General features: G+C 40.9%; 1 protein-coding gene across 10 annotated transcripts in view; it reads right to left on the bottom strand.

Annotated features, from left to right (window-relative positions):
• CALD1 (caldesmon 1) overlaps positions 1 to 13193 on the bottom strand; it is a 197098-nt gene that overhangs the window by 70041 nt on the left and 113864 nt on the right. The window lies entirely within an intron of this gene.

Here is a 13193-nt window from a genome sequence, read left to right on the forward strand (position 1 = left end):
TGAGGAGAGGCTGAGGGAGCTGGGGTTGTTGAGCCTGGAGAAGAGGAGGCTCAGGGGAGACCTCATCACTCTCTACAACTCCCTGACAGGAGGTTGTAGCCAGGCGGGGGTTGGTCTCTCCTCCCAGGCATCCAGCAGTGAGACAAGAGGGCATGGTCTTAAGCTCTGCCAGGGGAGGTTTAGGTTGGATATTAGGAAGAAATTCTTTACAGAGAGGGTAATCAGATATTGGAATGGGCTGCCCAGGGAAGTGGTGGATTCTCCATCCCTGGAGGTTTTTAAGATGAGACTGGATGTGGCATCAGTGCCATGGTCTGGTAACCACAGCGATGTTGGATCAAGGGCTGGACTTGATGATCTCGGAGGTCTTTTCCAACCCAGTTGATTCCATGATTCTGTGATTCTATGAAAAAGGTTTCCTGTCCAAAAATTACTACAAAGGTTCTGAAAGTTATAAAAAGTATTCTGTTCCTGCCCAACAAAATAACCAAAACCAAAACAAGCACAGACTAGTAATTTCAAGCCTACAAATACTGAATAAAGAAGGGTAGCTTTCATCCAGAGGTGGAGAACACAAAACTCAAGTGCAATTTTTGTGTTCAACTACCAGACAGTTCAGAAATAATTGTACAGTGTGGCTGGCTATAGATATATCTATATATACAAGATCCATGCATATTATTCTGTGTCAATCTGGCATATGCCATTGTACATGACTGTCTACAAAAATCAGAGCAAAGGAGAAAAATCTGTTATGGTAAGAATATTACTTCAGCCTGCCAAAATCAGATTGCCAAAGCATCCCTAATTCTGCAGACTTGGCCCTATGCATTTGCTACTTGGTGCACCCCCATATTTGCTACTTGATGAACCCAGATGTATGCAACATGATAGATGGGAAAAATCAGTAATATGGAAAAATTAGTTGCATACATAGTTCCTCTATCCATTGGCTTTCTATGGCAGTGTGATTTAGGGTAGTTCTTTATTTTTACCTCAAAACAATAAGTTTTTTTCCTTTTGACTTTCAGAAAACGCTGGGACCAGAAAATAATATACTTTAAACAGTAGTAGAAAGAAATCTAGAAACCAAATGCGGAAAACCTAACATATTCTTTAACAAAATAACTAAAATTTGGGTAAGGAAACTAGGAACTCTGCATGGAAAAAAAAAAATTATTTGTTCCCATATATTTAATGCATCTAAACCCCAAGATCTTGTCTGCACATAATTACAAACAAGCAGAAGATTCTAAAGGAAATGTCTGAGATGAAGAGGTCACTTAGTCACTATTTAATGTCTTCAGCCGTGGGAATTGTGCCACTGGATCAGGATTAAAGGAGACAGGACCAAGCTCTAAACAATAAGCATAATCTTTGGTACCTTACATTGAGGCACTCCACTTGCTTCCTCATAAGAGGCTTAGACATTTCATGTAAATTAAGAAAAGGTCCATTATTTAAAATGAGGTGAAACATTTCATTTCTTGATATGCCACTTCATCTTTCTTCATTTGTGAACAGCTTGATCACAGACACAGGTTGGAAAAGAGACTGGTTGAGGGAATCAACACAAATGACTAGCTATCCCCTTCCATGTGGTGTGGCTCTTCCCTGAATGGCTGGCTGGATAACAGCACTTCCAATCCAGTTTCCCACAAAGCCACAATAATGTCAGACACCATCCCTTATTTCTGCCTGTTTCCTACTACTATACCTGACAAGAGCCCCCTTCAAGAACAACATATCTAGTGCAGGTAAAAAGCAAACTACTGATACATCTCACAACTTAGCAGACAATATTTGTTTGGACTATTTGCCAGCTGAATAAATCTATAACACTAAAAGGTTAGGATACCTATACACACACACACACACACTCATGTTGTCCCAATCAGTCCCACAGCTCATGTTTAGAGTCACTACCCGCTCTGCAGACTCAGACTGAGATCTAAGAATAGCAATGGGTTTTCTCTGGCTCTTGGCATTCGTGGCAGGAAGAGCAATGATGCCAACTGCAGCAAGAGCAGGCAGAGGGATGGACTCATCAACCACAAATATGGAGATCAGCTCAAATGTTGCCAGCAATGGTATGGCTAAAAGCAGTCCCAAGTGAATCAAGTTCTTCTGTTTTGGGCAATAGATATTATCATCTTTCCAACAGCTAGCCCAAAAGCACACACAAAGGATTTTATAAATTCTGTAACTTCCCTTTATTCCACCAAATGCAGCAATTTCTTTCAGTCTGTTTTAAGAAGATGTTATTGATGGCAAAGAGCAACAGTGAAGACAGTCACTCCAGTTTGGTCTATATTCCACACCAAGCGATGTCAAATCACCCTGCAGTTATGAGGTGCTCCAGCTCTTGTCTGTGGGTCTATTTTAGCCCCTGCTTAGACCAAAAGTGGTCTGTTATTTATCCAGACAACCAGATGCAGTCCACATGCCCAGTACGTGTGATTGCTACCTCCACACGGTATTCTCAGAAACAAACATCATCTGGTGTCTCTATTTTCCCTGAAGCAGAACAACAAATGTCACCAGAGCAACTATGCTAAGAAGAGTACATAAACCTGGAATCTCAAATTGCTTTCTTGTATCTGCAGAAGAAAAAAAATCATCCTTCCTATTGCTGCTTTGGTTCTTTTTTTTTCTTTTTTTTTTTTTTTTGTTAAAGTATTAGGCAGGTAAACAGAGCAGGTTGTAATGGACAGGTAGGCATTATTATTATATATTATTATTATTATATATTATATATATATTATATATATATTATTATATATATATTATATATATATATTATTATTATTTTTTGCCCGCATCTGCCTTATTCTGATCTTGCCTCCAACCATACTTGCAAAAGTAGTAGCAAAACATTTGAATTCGGGCTCTCATTCATGCCCTTTAAAGCCATTTTTTTAAAAATGTTTATGCAGCAGAGGCATTTCTCCTACACATAAAAATTCCTGAAAAACAGGAAAAGGAAATCAATGCTTCCTTCAAAATTAACCACTGTTGGCACAGTCTCCAGTCTGTTCCTGTGATACTCTACGGTGCTTTTACCTTTGTCCATATTTACAAAATCCTGTATTTATTTTGGAGTTAAGATTTGAATACTTTTACCCATGTCAAACATTTTCAAAATAGTTTTAAAACTATCATCAAATTAAACAGAACATTAAAAACAAATGTATTCACCAGTATTGCATGTTCAGAATTTAACCCAGAATTTTAAGAAATTTGCAGTGTCTCACCAAGGCCCTAGGATGCCAAAGCCAGACATCACTTCAACACAGACCAGTTGGCAAAATATCTCTTAGTCTGGCAGTGATTTTAGTCTCCAGCAATTTCTATCCACTGCATAGAATGCTGTCACCTTGCTGTATTTTGGGGAAGACGACTCCCTGTGCCTTAGGTATCCTGCAGTACACCTGTGAAGTACCAGAAATCACATGCCCCCCATACCTTCATTGGTGGAAATAAATAGTGACTGTTTTGATGAAAACAGGTTGAACAGACTAAAGTTTAATCTTGGGCAGATTTCCTGCAGAAGTGCCAGGGGGCACTTCAAAATCATTCAGGCCCCTAAAGTGCAAAGCTCTTCAAAACTTCCTTTAATCCTGCTGACAGCAATGAGTGGTACATATCCAAGTGTTGGAGCCCACACAAATAGATTAGAAGCCACCACATAAATTTTGAAGGTATCTTCAACCAGGAAAAATGTGGCAATGATATTGACATTTCATGACACACTGCAGTCCAAAGAGGCACACATCTACTTCTGCAGTTAAAGTTCTGGTACTTTTACAAGAGTAAAAGGCTCAGTCTGAGTTAGCAACAGCAGTGGAAGACTTCTGGAAGACTTCTAGACTGTTCTGAAGGGACCACTGCCTTGTCAGCAGTGGGAACACAAAGGATTGCAGAAATAACCACTCAAGCTATTCCAGCTTGAGTGTTATTTAATGAGATAACATTAACCAAGGAAAGTTCTCCTTGCTCTTCCCCATACAGACTGGTCACAGAAGAATATCTGTAGCACACAGCTGTTATATCAACCATTACCAGTCTTAATTGCTCTCAAAGACTTGAAATAAAAGATTTGATCAAGCAGTGGCTATATTTTAACAGTGGCTATGTATCTGCTGAAGTCACCCTTTGGCAAGGAGTTATGCAAGACTTCTCCTGACACAGGTCAAGCCAAATTCAATCTTTGTGTAGCTTCACTGATGACACAGTCCCCAGGCAATCATATCATATATGTTAACTTCACAGAGGGGAGTCCATAAGCAGCAAGTGAATGGACACAGCTCTTTGTTTACAATATATTTTTCAATACTGAGAGCTTAGTTGTATTTTCATGTCAGAAGATGCTTGAATAGGAGATCCCTTTGGCAATAAATTATTCTTCCAGTGAAATTCGCACCAAATTTTTTATCCTGATATTCTCTGAAAATCGTCACATGTGGCCTCACAATTTTCAAAAGACAAAATACATTCCCAGCCATCCTGGATAGAGGACAAAGAATATCAGAAATAGAAAAATACGAGTGAAGAAAGTGCCATGAGTTTTACAGCTGGTCAGCTTTCCCCTAGATCACCATTCCTCCATCCACAGTGAAACCACATTAAAGCTTTTCCTCTGACATGAATAATACCTGTGAGGATGATTGTGAACTAGAGATGGAGGGCTGCAGTGCTGAGGAGACACAAGGGAGGAAAAAGGGAGAACACAAGGAATGATAATACAAAACATCTCTGGGAAGACCCTGTGCACCTATACACATGCTAAGTTTTAATTATATGCCACTCTGGATTCAAAGCCACGTAGAATATTCATAGAATAGCAACATCAAAAAGCTCTGCAGTTACAATGTTTCTCTGAGAGAAGAGGTCCAAATGCTTTTTACTTCTGCCTCACAGCTAAAATATTTAAGACACTGAACAGCTCAATACAATGAGCCTAAAAATGGCATCATCTTTCATGGATCAAGTCTCATGAATTATGTGTTTTGCAGCAAAATCCTGCAAAAAATCCTGCTGGGGCATTTTCATTTCCATCAGCACAGTCCTACTAAGTGAAGCAGATTCTGTTATGATTACTGTGACCTTGAATATTATGTAACTACAGCCTAGGAGAGATCTTATTTTTGAAAAAAATCTTCGTGTAAAAAAAAAAATTAAGTTACTAATGGTCATGACAGAAGGGGGAAATTTGATCTAGTCACATTCTAGACAGCAGAGAAAGGAGAAAAACGCTAAGATCAAATAAAGCCACAGTTTCATCAGATAAGATAGGTGAGGTAACTGTGAAAGAAACCATTTGACTTACATCCCATAAACTGAGAGTGTAAGAAACCTGGTGGTTTGCAGCCAGGTTTTGCTGGACTCATTACCCCTGGCACCCTTTCAAGCTAACTCAGCAGAGCTGCCTCTCAATCAAGGCTATGGTACATGCAGAAAACTTGCATTCAGAGCACACCCTGCCATCTTGGCTTGGGAGTCAAGACACCAGTGTGGCTGCAATCCATCACCTTTTCTCTAGCTGACCTCCAATGGTTTCTGGCCTCCCTGCTCGAATGACATGGCTGGTGCTGACCCTGGAGTAAGGCACAAAACCAAGTCCTGCTTCTATCTGGTAGCTGCTGTTTCCCCTGGATTTTGCCTGCCCAGGGCAGGAGTTCTCCCAGGGTAGCTGAGCCTACTGCATGCTCCCTATTGTACTTCCCAGGGCTGCTCTTGTCCGGGTGGATTGTTGATGCTTTTTAGCAAAAAAACTTCCAAGACTACTAAAATCTGCATGGGGTAGGTCATCAGCTGCTTTGGGGCAGAAGGTCCTTTCGTGGGTCTGCTTGAAATGTGCCACAGTTCCTCTAGCAAGGCGTGTCTGAGCACTCAACCTCTCACCAGTTGCCAAGCAGCACCCACGTTTCCCTAACATTTACACAGTTACAAAGGCCAAATTTTCTGTTTAATAACCTCTGTTCTCCAAGCAAACAACATTACAGATGGGAAATTAAACCCTGATCTTTGTGAACGTGACATTGCTCACTCAGCAGGCCAAATCAAGGTGCGCTCTTCGCTGAGCAGGTTTTGTGTGAGTTGTCCTGTCCTCCTGTGTTGGGTCTGGCTGAGATGGAGTTCATTTCCCCACAGCAGCCACCACAGTGCTATGCCTTGCATCGGTAGCTAGAAAGCTGTTGATAGCACACCAGTGTTTTGGCTGCTGCTGAGCACAGCATCAGTGCTGTAACACTCCTTCCACAGTCGAGGGCGGGATCCTGGGAGGGGACACGAGTAGGTCAGCCTACCCAAACTAGCCAAAGGGATATTCCATACCATGTGACATCAGCTCAGACATAAAAGCTAAGGAAAGGAGGAGGAAAAGGGGGAATTCCTTGTTTCCAATGGCTGCCTGCTAAGAAACCATCACATGGTGCTGAAGTCCAGCTTCCCGGGACCTGACTGGCCGTCGCTCACTGATGGGATCCAGAGAATAAACCTCGTTATTTTCCTCTTTGCTTTGGCACATGTAATCCTCCACTTTTGCTTTAGTAAACTGCTTTATCTCAACCCACAAGCCATTTTCCGTCTTATTTCTCTCTCCTTTGTCCAGCTGGGAAGGGGAATCATAGAGCAGCTTGGTGGGCACCTGGCATCTGGCTAAGGTGAACCCACCACACCTGCCAATTCCTTTTCTTTAATCATTATTGCAGTAAGTGGTCTCTGTGGCCAATAGCCCTTGCCTCCAACACATCAGGGTTTCAAACCTGCAGGCTCTGTGTATACATCTACCTACATATTTATGTGGTAAACACAAGTATAATAGTGAAATCAACAGCAACGTGAACTGCCAAAAACCCAAATATAATTCCCATTAAGGCAAGAGCACCATTTTACAAACAAGGGCAGGTGGGTTACAGGCCACAAATCCTATCTTTATCTAGCATGCCAAGAAAAAGAGGCTTGACACATCCATCTTCCACCTTCAAAAAACCCCAAAACATTACCTCATATGGCTAAAAGGATGCTCTGGGGCTGCTGGCAGTAGCAGGAAGCGTGGGTCATATCTCAAGACCATACAGATTGTCTTCTGCTGAGTCCCATGAGAGATCAGAGACCTCAAAGACAATCTCACAAGGTACTGAAATACATTTTAAAATCTGACTTGCTAGACAGGACGTATTTCATCTCATTTTAGCTGTCAATCTGCTAAAGCTTCATACAGACAATCTAGGCTTCCCCTATCTAGAAGCTATGTAATTCTCATTAACTGTTAGGCTTTGCACGTGTCAGTCTCTTTTAAGATTAAAAACAATCTTGGAAAATTAAAAAAAAAAAAGGCCTGACTAGATTGCACAACTGTTAACAGGTCAACTTCTTTCAAAGGTTGCACTTCAAATTGTGCCATTTTCTACCTGCTTTTAATCTGGCCATAGTCTACACAGCACTTTCTCTCAAGTTAACACCCATTTGATAATTTTGTGGATTGCAGTTATTTATTGACTTGTGTGAGAACAGGCTTTGCTGGGAACCATATAGTATAATTCAGCATAATACTTTTTTTTTTTTCAGTCCAGCATTGACTTGAGTATTGGTACAAGTAGCAGCTCTCACAAACTTGCCAAAAAACAGTGGAATACTTTCTGTGGGAGTATAAAGTAGATTGGCCACTGTTATTCTAACAAGCGCATTAGAATAGTTCCACGTGCAAGAGAAATAAAGTGCTCATTCATTACCCAATTTACAGTGACAGTCTAGTGAGATATCTCGTTTACATTCTGATAGCCCCATGAAATGAACTGAATTCCCACAGAGTCACAGAAGGCCAAAGTTAGCATTTTCCTTAAAAAAAAAAAAAGAAATAAACTCAAGTCTGCCTCTGGAGCAGATTGGCTATAACTTTGAACCTTAAAGGAAATGAGAGAGAGAAAGAAAGGGCAAGGCACACATCATAAGAGGGGGTGGGGAAAAGCAAATGGCATTGGGAATGGAAAAAGAGGGCATTAAAAGAATTTCCTACTCTAAACAATGTGCAAAGTTAAAAATACCTTCTCCTGAGACTATCCTCATCATAAATACTCACGACAGCTATTTATAGCTGTCTGGTAGCCTCCAAGAAAGATTTTTATTCCAACAAAGGAGCTATATACTAATGCAGGACCCGTTTAAAGAACTATTAAAATTGAAAATAAACTGCTCTTGCATCAGCTAACCTTATTGGTACCTGTTCCCAACTCAGTCTAAACATGGCTTTCCTGGATACTGATAATGGAGCTTTAAGCACTCAAGGGAGGGAAGAAAAAAATCCTTTCCACATTTATCACAGGTCAAATACCTATGTTCTTAAAGGCCAACACCTAAGCATCAAGAAGGCCAGGTGCTGAGCTGAAATAAAGAGTGTGCAAGTTTCTCAGCCCCTGCTTGGTTGTCCAGGAGCTCTAACAGACCAAGAGCCTGGAGCCAGGCTCCAGGGAGGAATTATGTTAGGACCTCCCCACCATGGATAAAATCCTGCATCACTGGGAAACCACCTGGGGCAGAGTCATGTGCCAGCAACTCAATTCACAGGAGATGATTGAAAAATTTATTCTTCTTTCTAGTCTGTTCTTCCATTTTTAAATCTTTTCTCTAGATCAGACTAATTGGTCTGATCAATCCCAGTACTTGCCAACATATATTCTTCCTGTTTTGGTTGCCTTCAGCTTTGAGCTAGGCAAAAAAATTAATTGTGAATATACTTTTGAAATCCATGGGAGGCTTCACTGAGATAACTCGTGATACCAGATTGCAGGTACTGCTGGTATGGGTTTTTTTCAGGGCAGGGTAGACCTGTGATGAGTAGGGATAAGGGACCCCACCATCGTAGCTGATAAAATGCATGTGTTACATTAGATGGGTCTAACAGGGTGACCAATAGTCCACCTTAACTCCCTGCCAGGAACTGAACTTTCTCTTTATCTCCTGGTCTCAGGTAAGCAGCTGCATCTTGGAGTATAAAGGTAGGTGAGAGGATCCTGCTTTGTCCCTTTTCAGGTCTCTCTATAAAGCTTGTCTTTGGGTGCAATCACTGTGTCTGGGTCACATTTGCTGATGACTCCACCCACATTTCATTGATGAGTTGTGACCACAGTTTGTGTTATCTGTAATTGCCTAACTGCATGTTCTGCCATTTCACTGTCAATCAGCTCTGCACATCCTGTGTTAATTAAGACTGCAAGAATTTCAGAGCAGAGGTCTTTCCCTTGCAATTTGCAACACAGTTCTGATCATAAAGTTCAGCTAATGTATATTTTTCAGCTCAGCTTTGGTTTGGTTTCAGTTTGGCTCCTCCAATTCAAGTTAAGATTTGAATTAAAAAAAGACTTTTAAAAGTAATTATTTGGACTGAGTTGCAGTTCATTAAATGAATAACAGCTTAAACTAGTTTCAAGTTCACATTTGATTTAAATATTTGGTGCTGGTTTCCAATTTGTGGCTCCAAATAGTACTGAAAAAACACTGATCTGAAGTTTAATGCAATGAGCAGCAAAAGTGGAGTTGCTAAGCACGATTTAGTTGATGCAGAGGAGAGGAGCCAAGCAACACAGCAATTCACATTGCAGCAGCACAAGTTTCACATGATAACACCAGTCCCCTATGCCCTCCTCCAGAAACACCATTTTGCCCTGCATCCCAGTACTCTCAGGACACCAGGTTCACAGCTCAGTACTGGGATGCAAGGCCTCTACCCTTATTTCTTAATGGAGCAATCTACCACTTCAGAGAGTGTTCTCCATCTGGAGAAAACCAGAGCCACTCACTGTCACCTTGAAGGAAATGTACAACTTTCCTCCCCTCCCTCTCAGTTTTATTTGTGAGAAAGAGTTTGGGATAAACTTTCTCAGTTTTCAGCACACTTTTTTAGCTCCCCATCACCAAAAGCTTCTACCCATACAGGTTTTCACGAAAAATAAGCATACAAGCATTTCATCCAGTTTTTGTAATGATGAAATCAATAAAAATTTTGCTGACAGAAGGAATAGCAAACAGGCACCTTTGAGTGCCTGAATGATAAGACTTCATTTGCATGGAACCCTCAGTGGAAGCTGAGGAAGGTTTGTGCAGCAAAATAAGCTGGTTTGAGACATGGAATTTTAATGGTAGTCTAATCTACTGCCCTCAGTTTAGTGACATAATGAGGAGCCAATAAATCACACAAGTGCTACAGGCTGACATCCATATTTCAGTCATAGTATATGCTTTTAGACACAGTAACAACCATAGCTGAAAAGTACAGTACATTCTGTTCTACCAATGGCAACTCAACAGCATCATCTACATCTGACTCTCATTCTTTCTGGTATCCAATATCATGGCTTTTGGAACAGGAAAACAACTATTATCCCATCCTCTCCCCAGTTCTGTGGTCAGCAGCCCACTACTACCAACATATTTAATTGATAAATAATGGGGAAGGAGGCTAGAGAGGAGGAAGTCTAGCAAATGGAGTTGAGTTACATAAGCAACTTTTTTTTTTCCCCTAGAAATCTTAATTTATTATCTGTTCCCAACATTCACTAAATGTACAGGCTCAACTGCCACATTCCCCTCTTCTGCCTAAACAAGACTGCAGGCAGTTCTATGTCTTCTGAGACTCATAAGGTGAAGTAGCATTTGCCCTAGTTTATGAAAAGCCCAAAATGCAGCTTGCAAGCAAACTGCAGAGCAGGCTGTTCTGTAAGAAAGCCCACAGCTGGTCTTTGCCTCAGAGAGATGATGTGGTCCTGTGACTGATGGCTTCTATTCCCAGGTCTGCCACTAGGTAATTAAAGTTGGAGCTTGAAGTAAACTAAGTTATGACAGCCTAAACCTATGATGATAAAGGCACATTTGTAAGAAACAGGGACATGGTTCGGGCTTAAGGAAAAAAAAAAGACAGTAGAAAACAAAACCAAGGAAAAATTATTAAACTGCTATGGCCATAGCTGCTATCCCAGGTGAGGAATCCAGTGCACAAATGGCAGAAGAGTATGTTCAGTCAAAGGATCTGGTATTGCTCCTGCCCTATCTTTGGATTGCTTTCCCAAAAAATAAGCCTTATGTTTGTTAGTTTTGGCCAGAACAAGTCTCCAGATGTCTTCCACGTCCTTCTCTCACACAGATGCTCCACAACATATTAAAGTACCCTATCCATTGGCCTTTCAGGATGTGACCCTAAAGCTTGCACAAGCATTTGAAAGACTCTTCAGTCTGCTCTTAAACAAAACCTATGCCAGGTGAAATGTCCCAAAATCCAGTAGAAAGGGGCTATGAGGAGGTGCTGTTACTCCTTTCCAACTTCTGAAAGCGTTTATTGAATTAAATACAGAGTTGCTCCATAAAAACCCTGTATCCTGTGCAAATCAGCTCATGCCATCTCAGTGTCAGCCACCCAGCAGTCGATAAGTCCAACATTATCAGGCTGTCAACCTAATTATATCCTCCCTTGCCAGGGGAAATCATCAGCACATGCACTGCAGTATCTCCCTATCAACACCCAAGAGTCAACAGTGAGTGGCAAAGGTAAGCAATGGCTCTGTAGACAATTTTCCCTGCAATAAAATATACAGAGTTCTTATCAAATGTAAGTGAGGTGGGCAAACCTCCATAGAGCTTAAAACTTATGGAGGAGGACTTCTGAAGTCTATAACTAAAGCTTCTTTTCATGGCTTCTCCTTCTAAAGACGGCCTGCACATTGGGCCTGGGTGATTTCTACATCATTCTCCAAACTCTGCAGCTGCAGCTTGGAGAAGGTGTAATAAAAAAACAAGCAAGCACAAAACATTCATACATAGCCTTTGATAGGTTTTTGGCTGTGCCACTGAGTCCCTCATCACTCCTTATGGGCAAAGCTAAAGCAACAGCACTACCACGTTACAAGGGTGATGGAGGGATTTACATGGAGTAAATAACTGACAAGTAAATAATTGACAAGATCTCTAGTGCTCTGAGAGGCTCTACAGTGCTAAAGAAAGGAATAAAAGCAGTAAAAATGACACTACTATTCCCAACACAAGGAATCACCTTCATCTGCCTTTCAAGCAATCTACTCTGGACAGATTTCTTTATGTTTATGCTTACATCCTTAGTTCATCTTATTAAGCATTTAAGCTTTAAAGAGTCTAAATTCTAACTAGCAAAGAGGTTGTCCTATTTAAAAAAGTGTTAATTTTAAACCCCTTCTGCAACTGTTTATCCTGTGCTGCAAAATAACTTGAAGGCACCACAGAAGTAGGCCATGAACAGAGAAATCCGTTTCCTGTAAAAGCTGACAGTTCACATGATAATAGCTTTTATTTGCAGAAGCATCTTCTGTATTAAAAGTGTTTTACAAACAATAGACACGCATCTCTAGCAAAATGCAGTTACTGCTGGTGTAAAAATCAGCAGCCTACAAAATCATGTACTCCTGTGGCTCAAGGAAATACTTTTGGCTACCAACACCCAATGCTGCCCATTAAAATTCTTTACCTCTGAGTACTGAACAACAGCATTTATGACACGTAATCCAAATAGAGACAACATTCAGAATATTTTTATTAAAAACAATTGTCTTGAATACAATTTACAGTATACGGGGTAGCTGCCGGATGTCGATAGAAAATGAACACATGTTGTAAATTCAGTGCTTGGTAATAAGGAAAATGCACATGTTCCCCCAAGTCTGCTTCTCTGTAGGTAGGACCAAAGGGCAACATTATGTCATTTCCCTTTGCGCAGGACTCCCTATTGGCTTTTATAAAGAATTTGGCTTAAAAACTGATGACAGGGTACATACAGCCCAAGTTGAGGGAAGAACAACCAATAAATAAATGAAGATGGGCTGGTGACAGAAGAGTAATTTTTAGTCACCAAGACATCTTACCAGTATTTTCTTCCAGCGGTATCATGAGGACAGGACAGATGCTCTCTGCCCTCAGTTATACCAAGCCCTTAAACCCAGAGTAATCACTAAAAGTGCACAACCACTGAAAACAGGGTTCAGTCTGAATAGCTATGAGGGTATGACATAGCCTGTTAAATGGGTCCTCTGAGTTTAACTGGCAACCAACCCCTTCCTCCCAGGTCTATCTTGCTTTAAAACATATTCATTAATAATTGCTCGAATTTCAGAGTTCTTCTGTTATCTGCAAGCATTGACAGGAATTCAAAAGCTTTCATCAGCTAAACTGCC

This window comes from Manacus candei, unplaced genomic scaffold, assembly GCF_025592945.1.
Source record: "Manacus candei isolate 608988 ecotype Guabito, Panama unplaced genomic scaffold, ASM2559294v1 h1tg000018l, whole genome shotgun sequence".
Lineage (NCBI taxonomy): Eukaryota > Metazoa > Chordata > Aves > Passeriformes > Pipridae > Manacus > Manacus candei.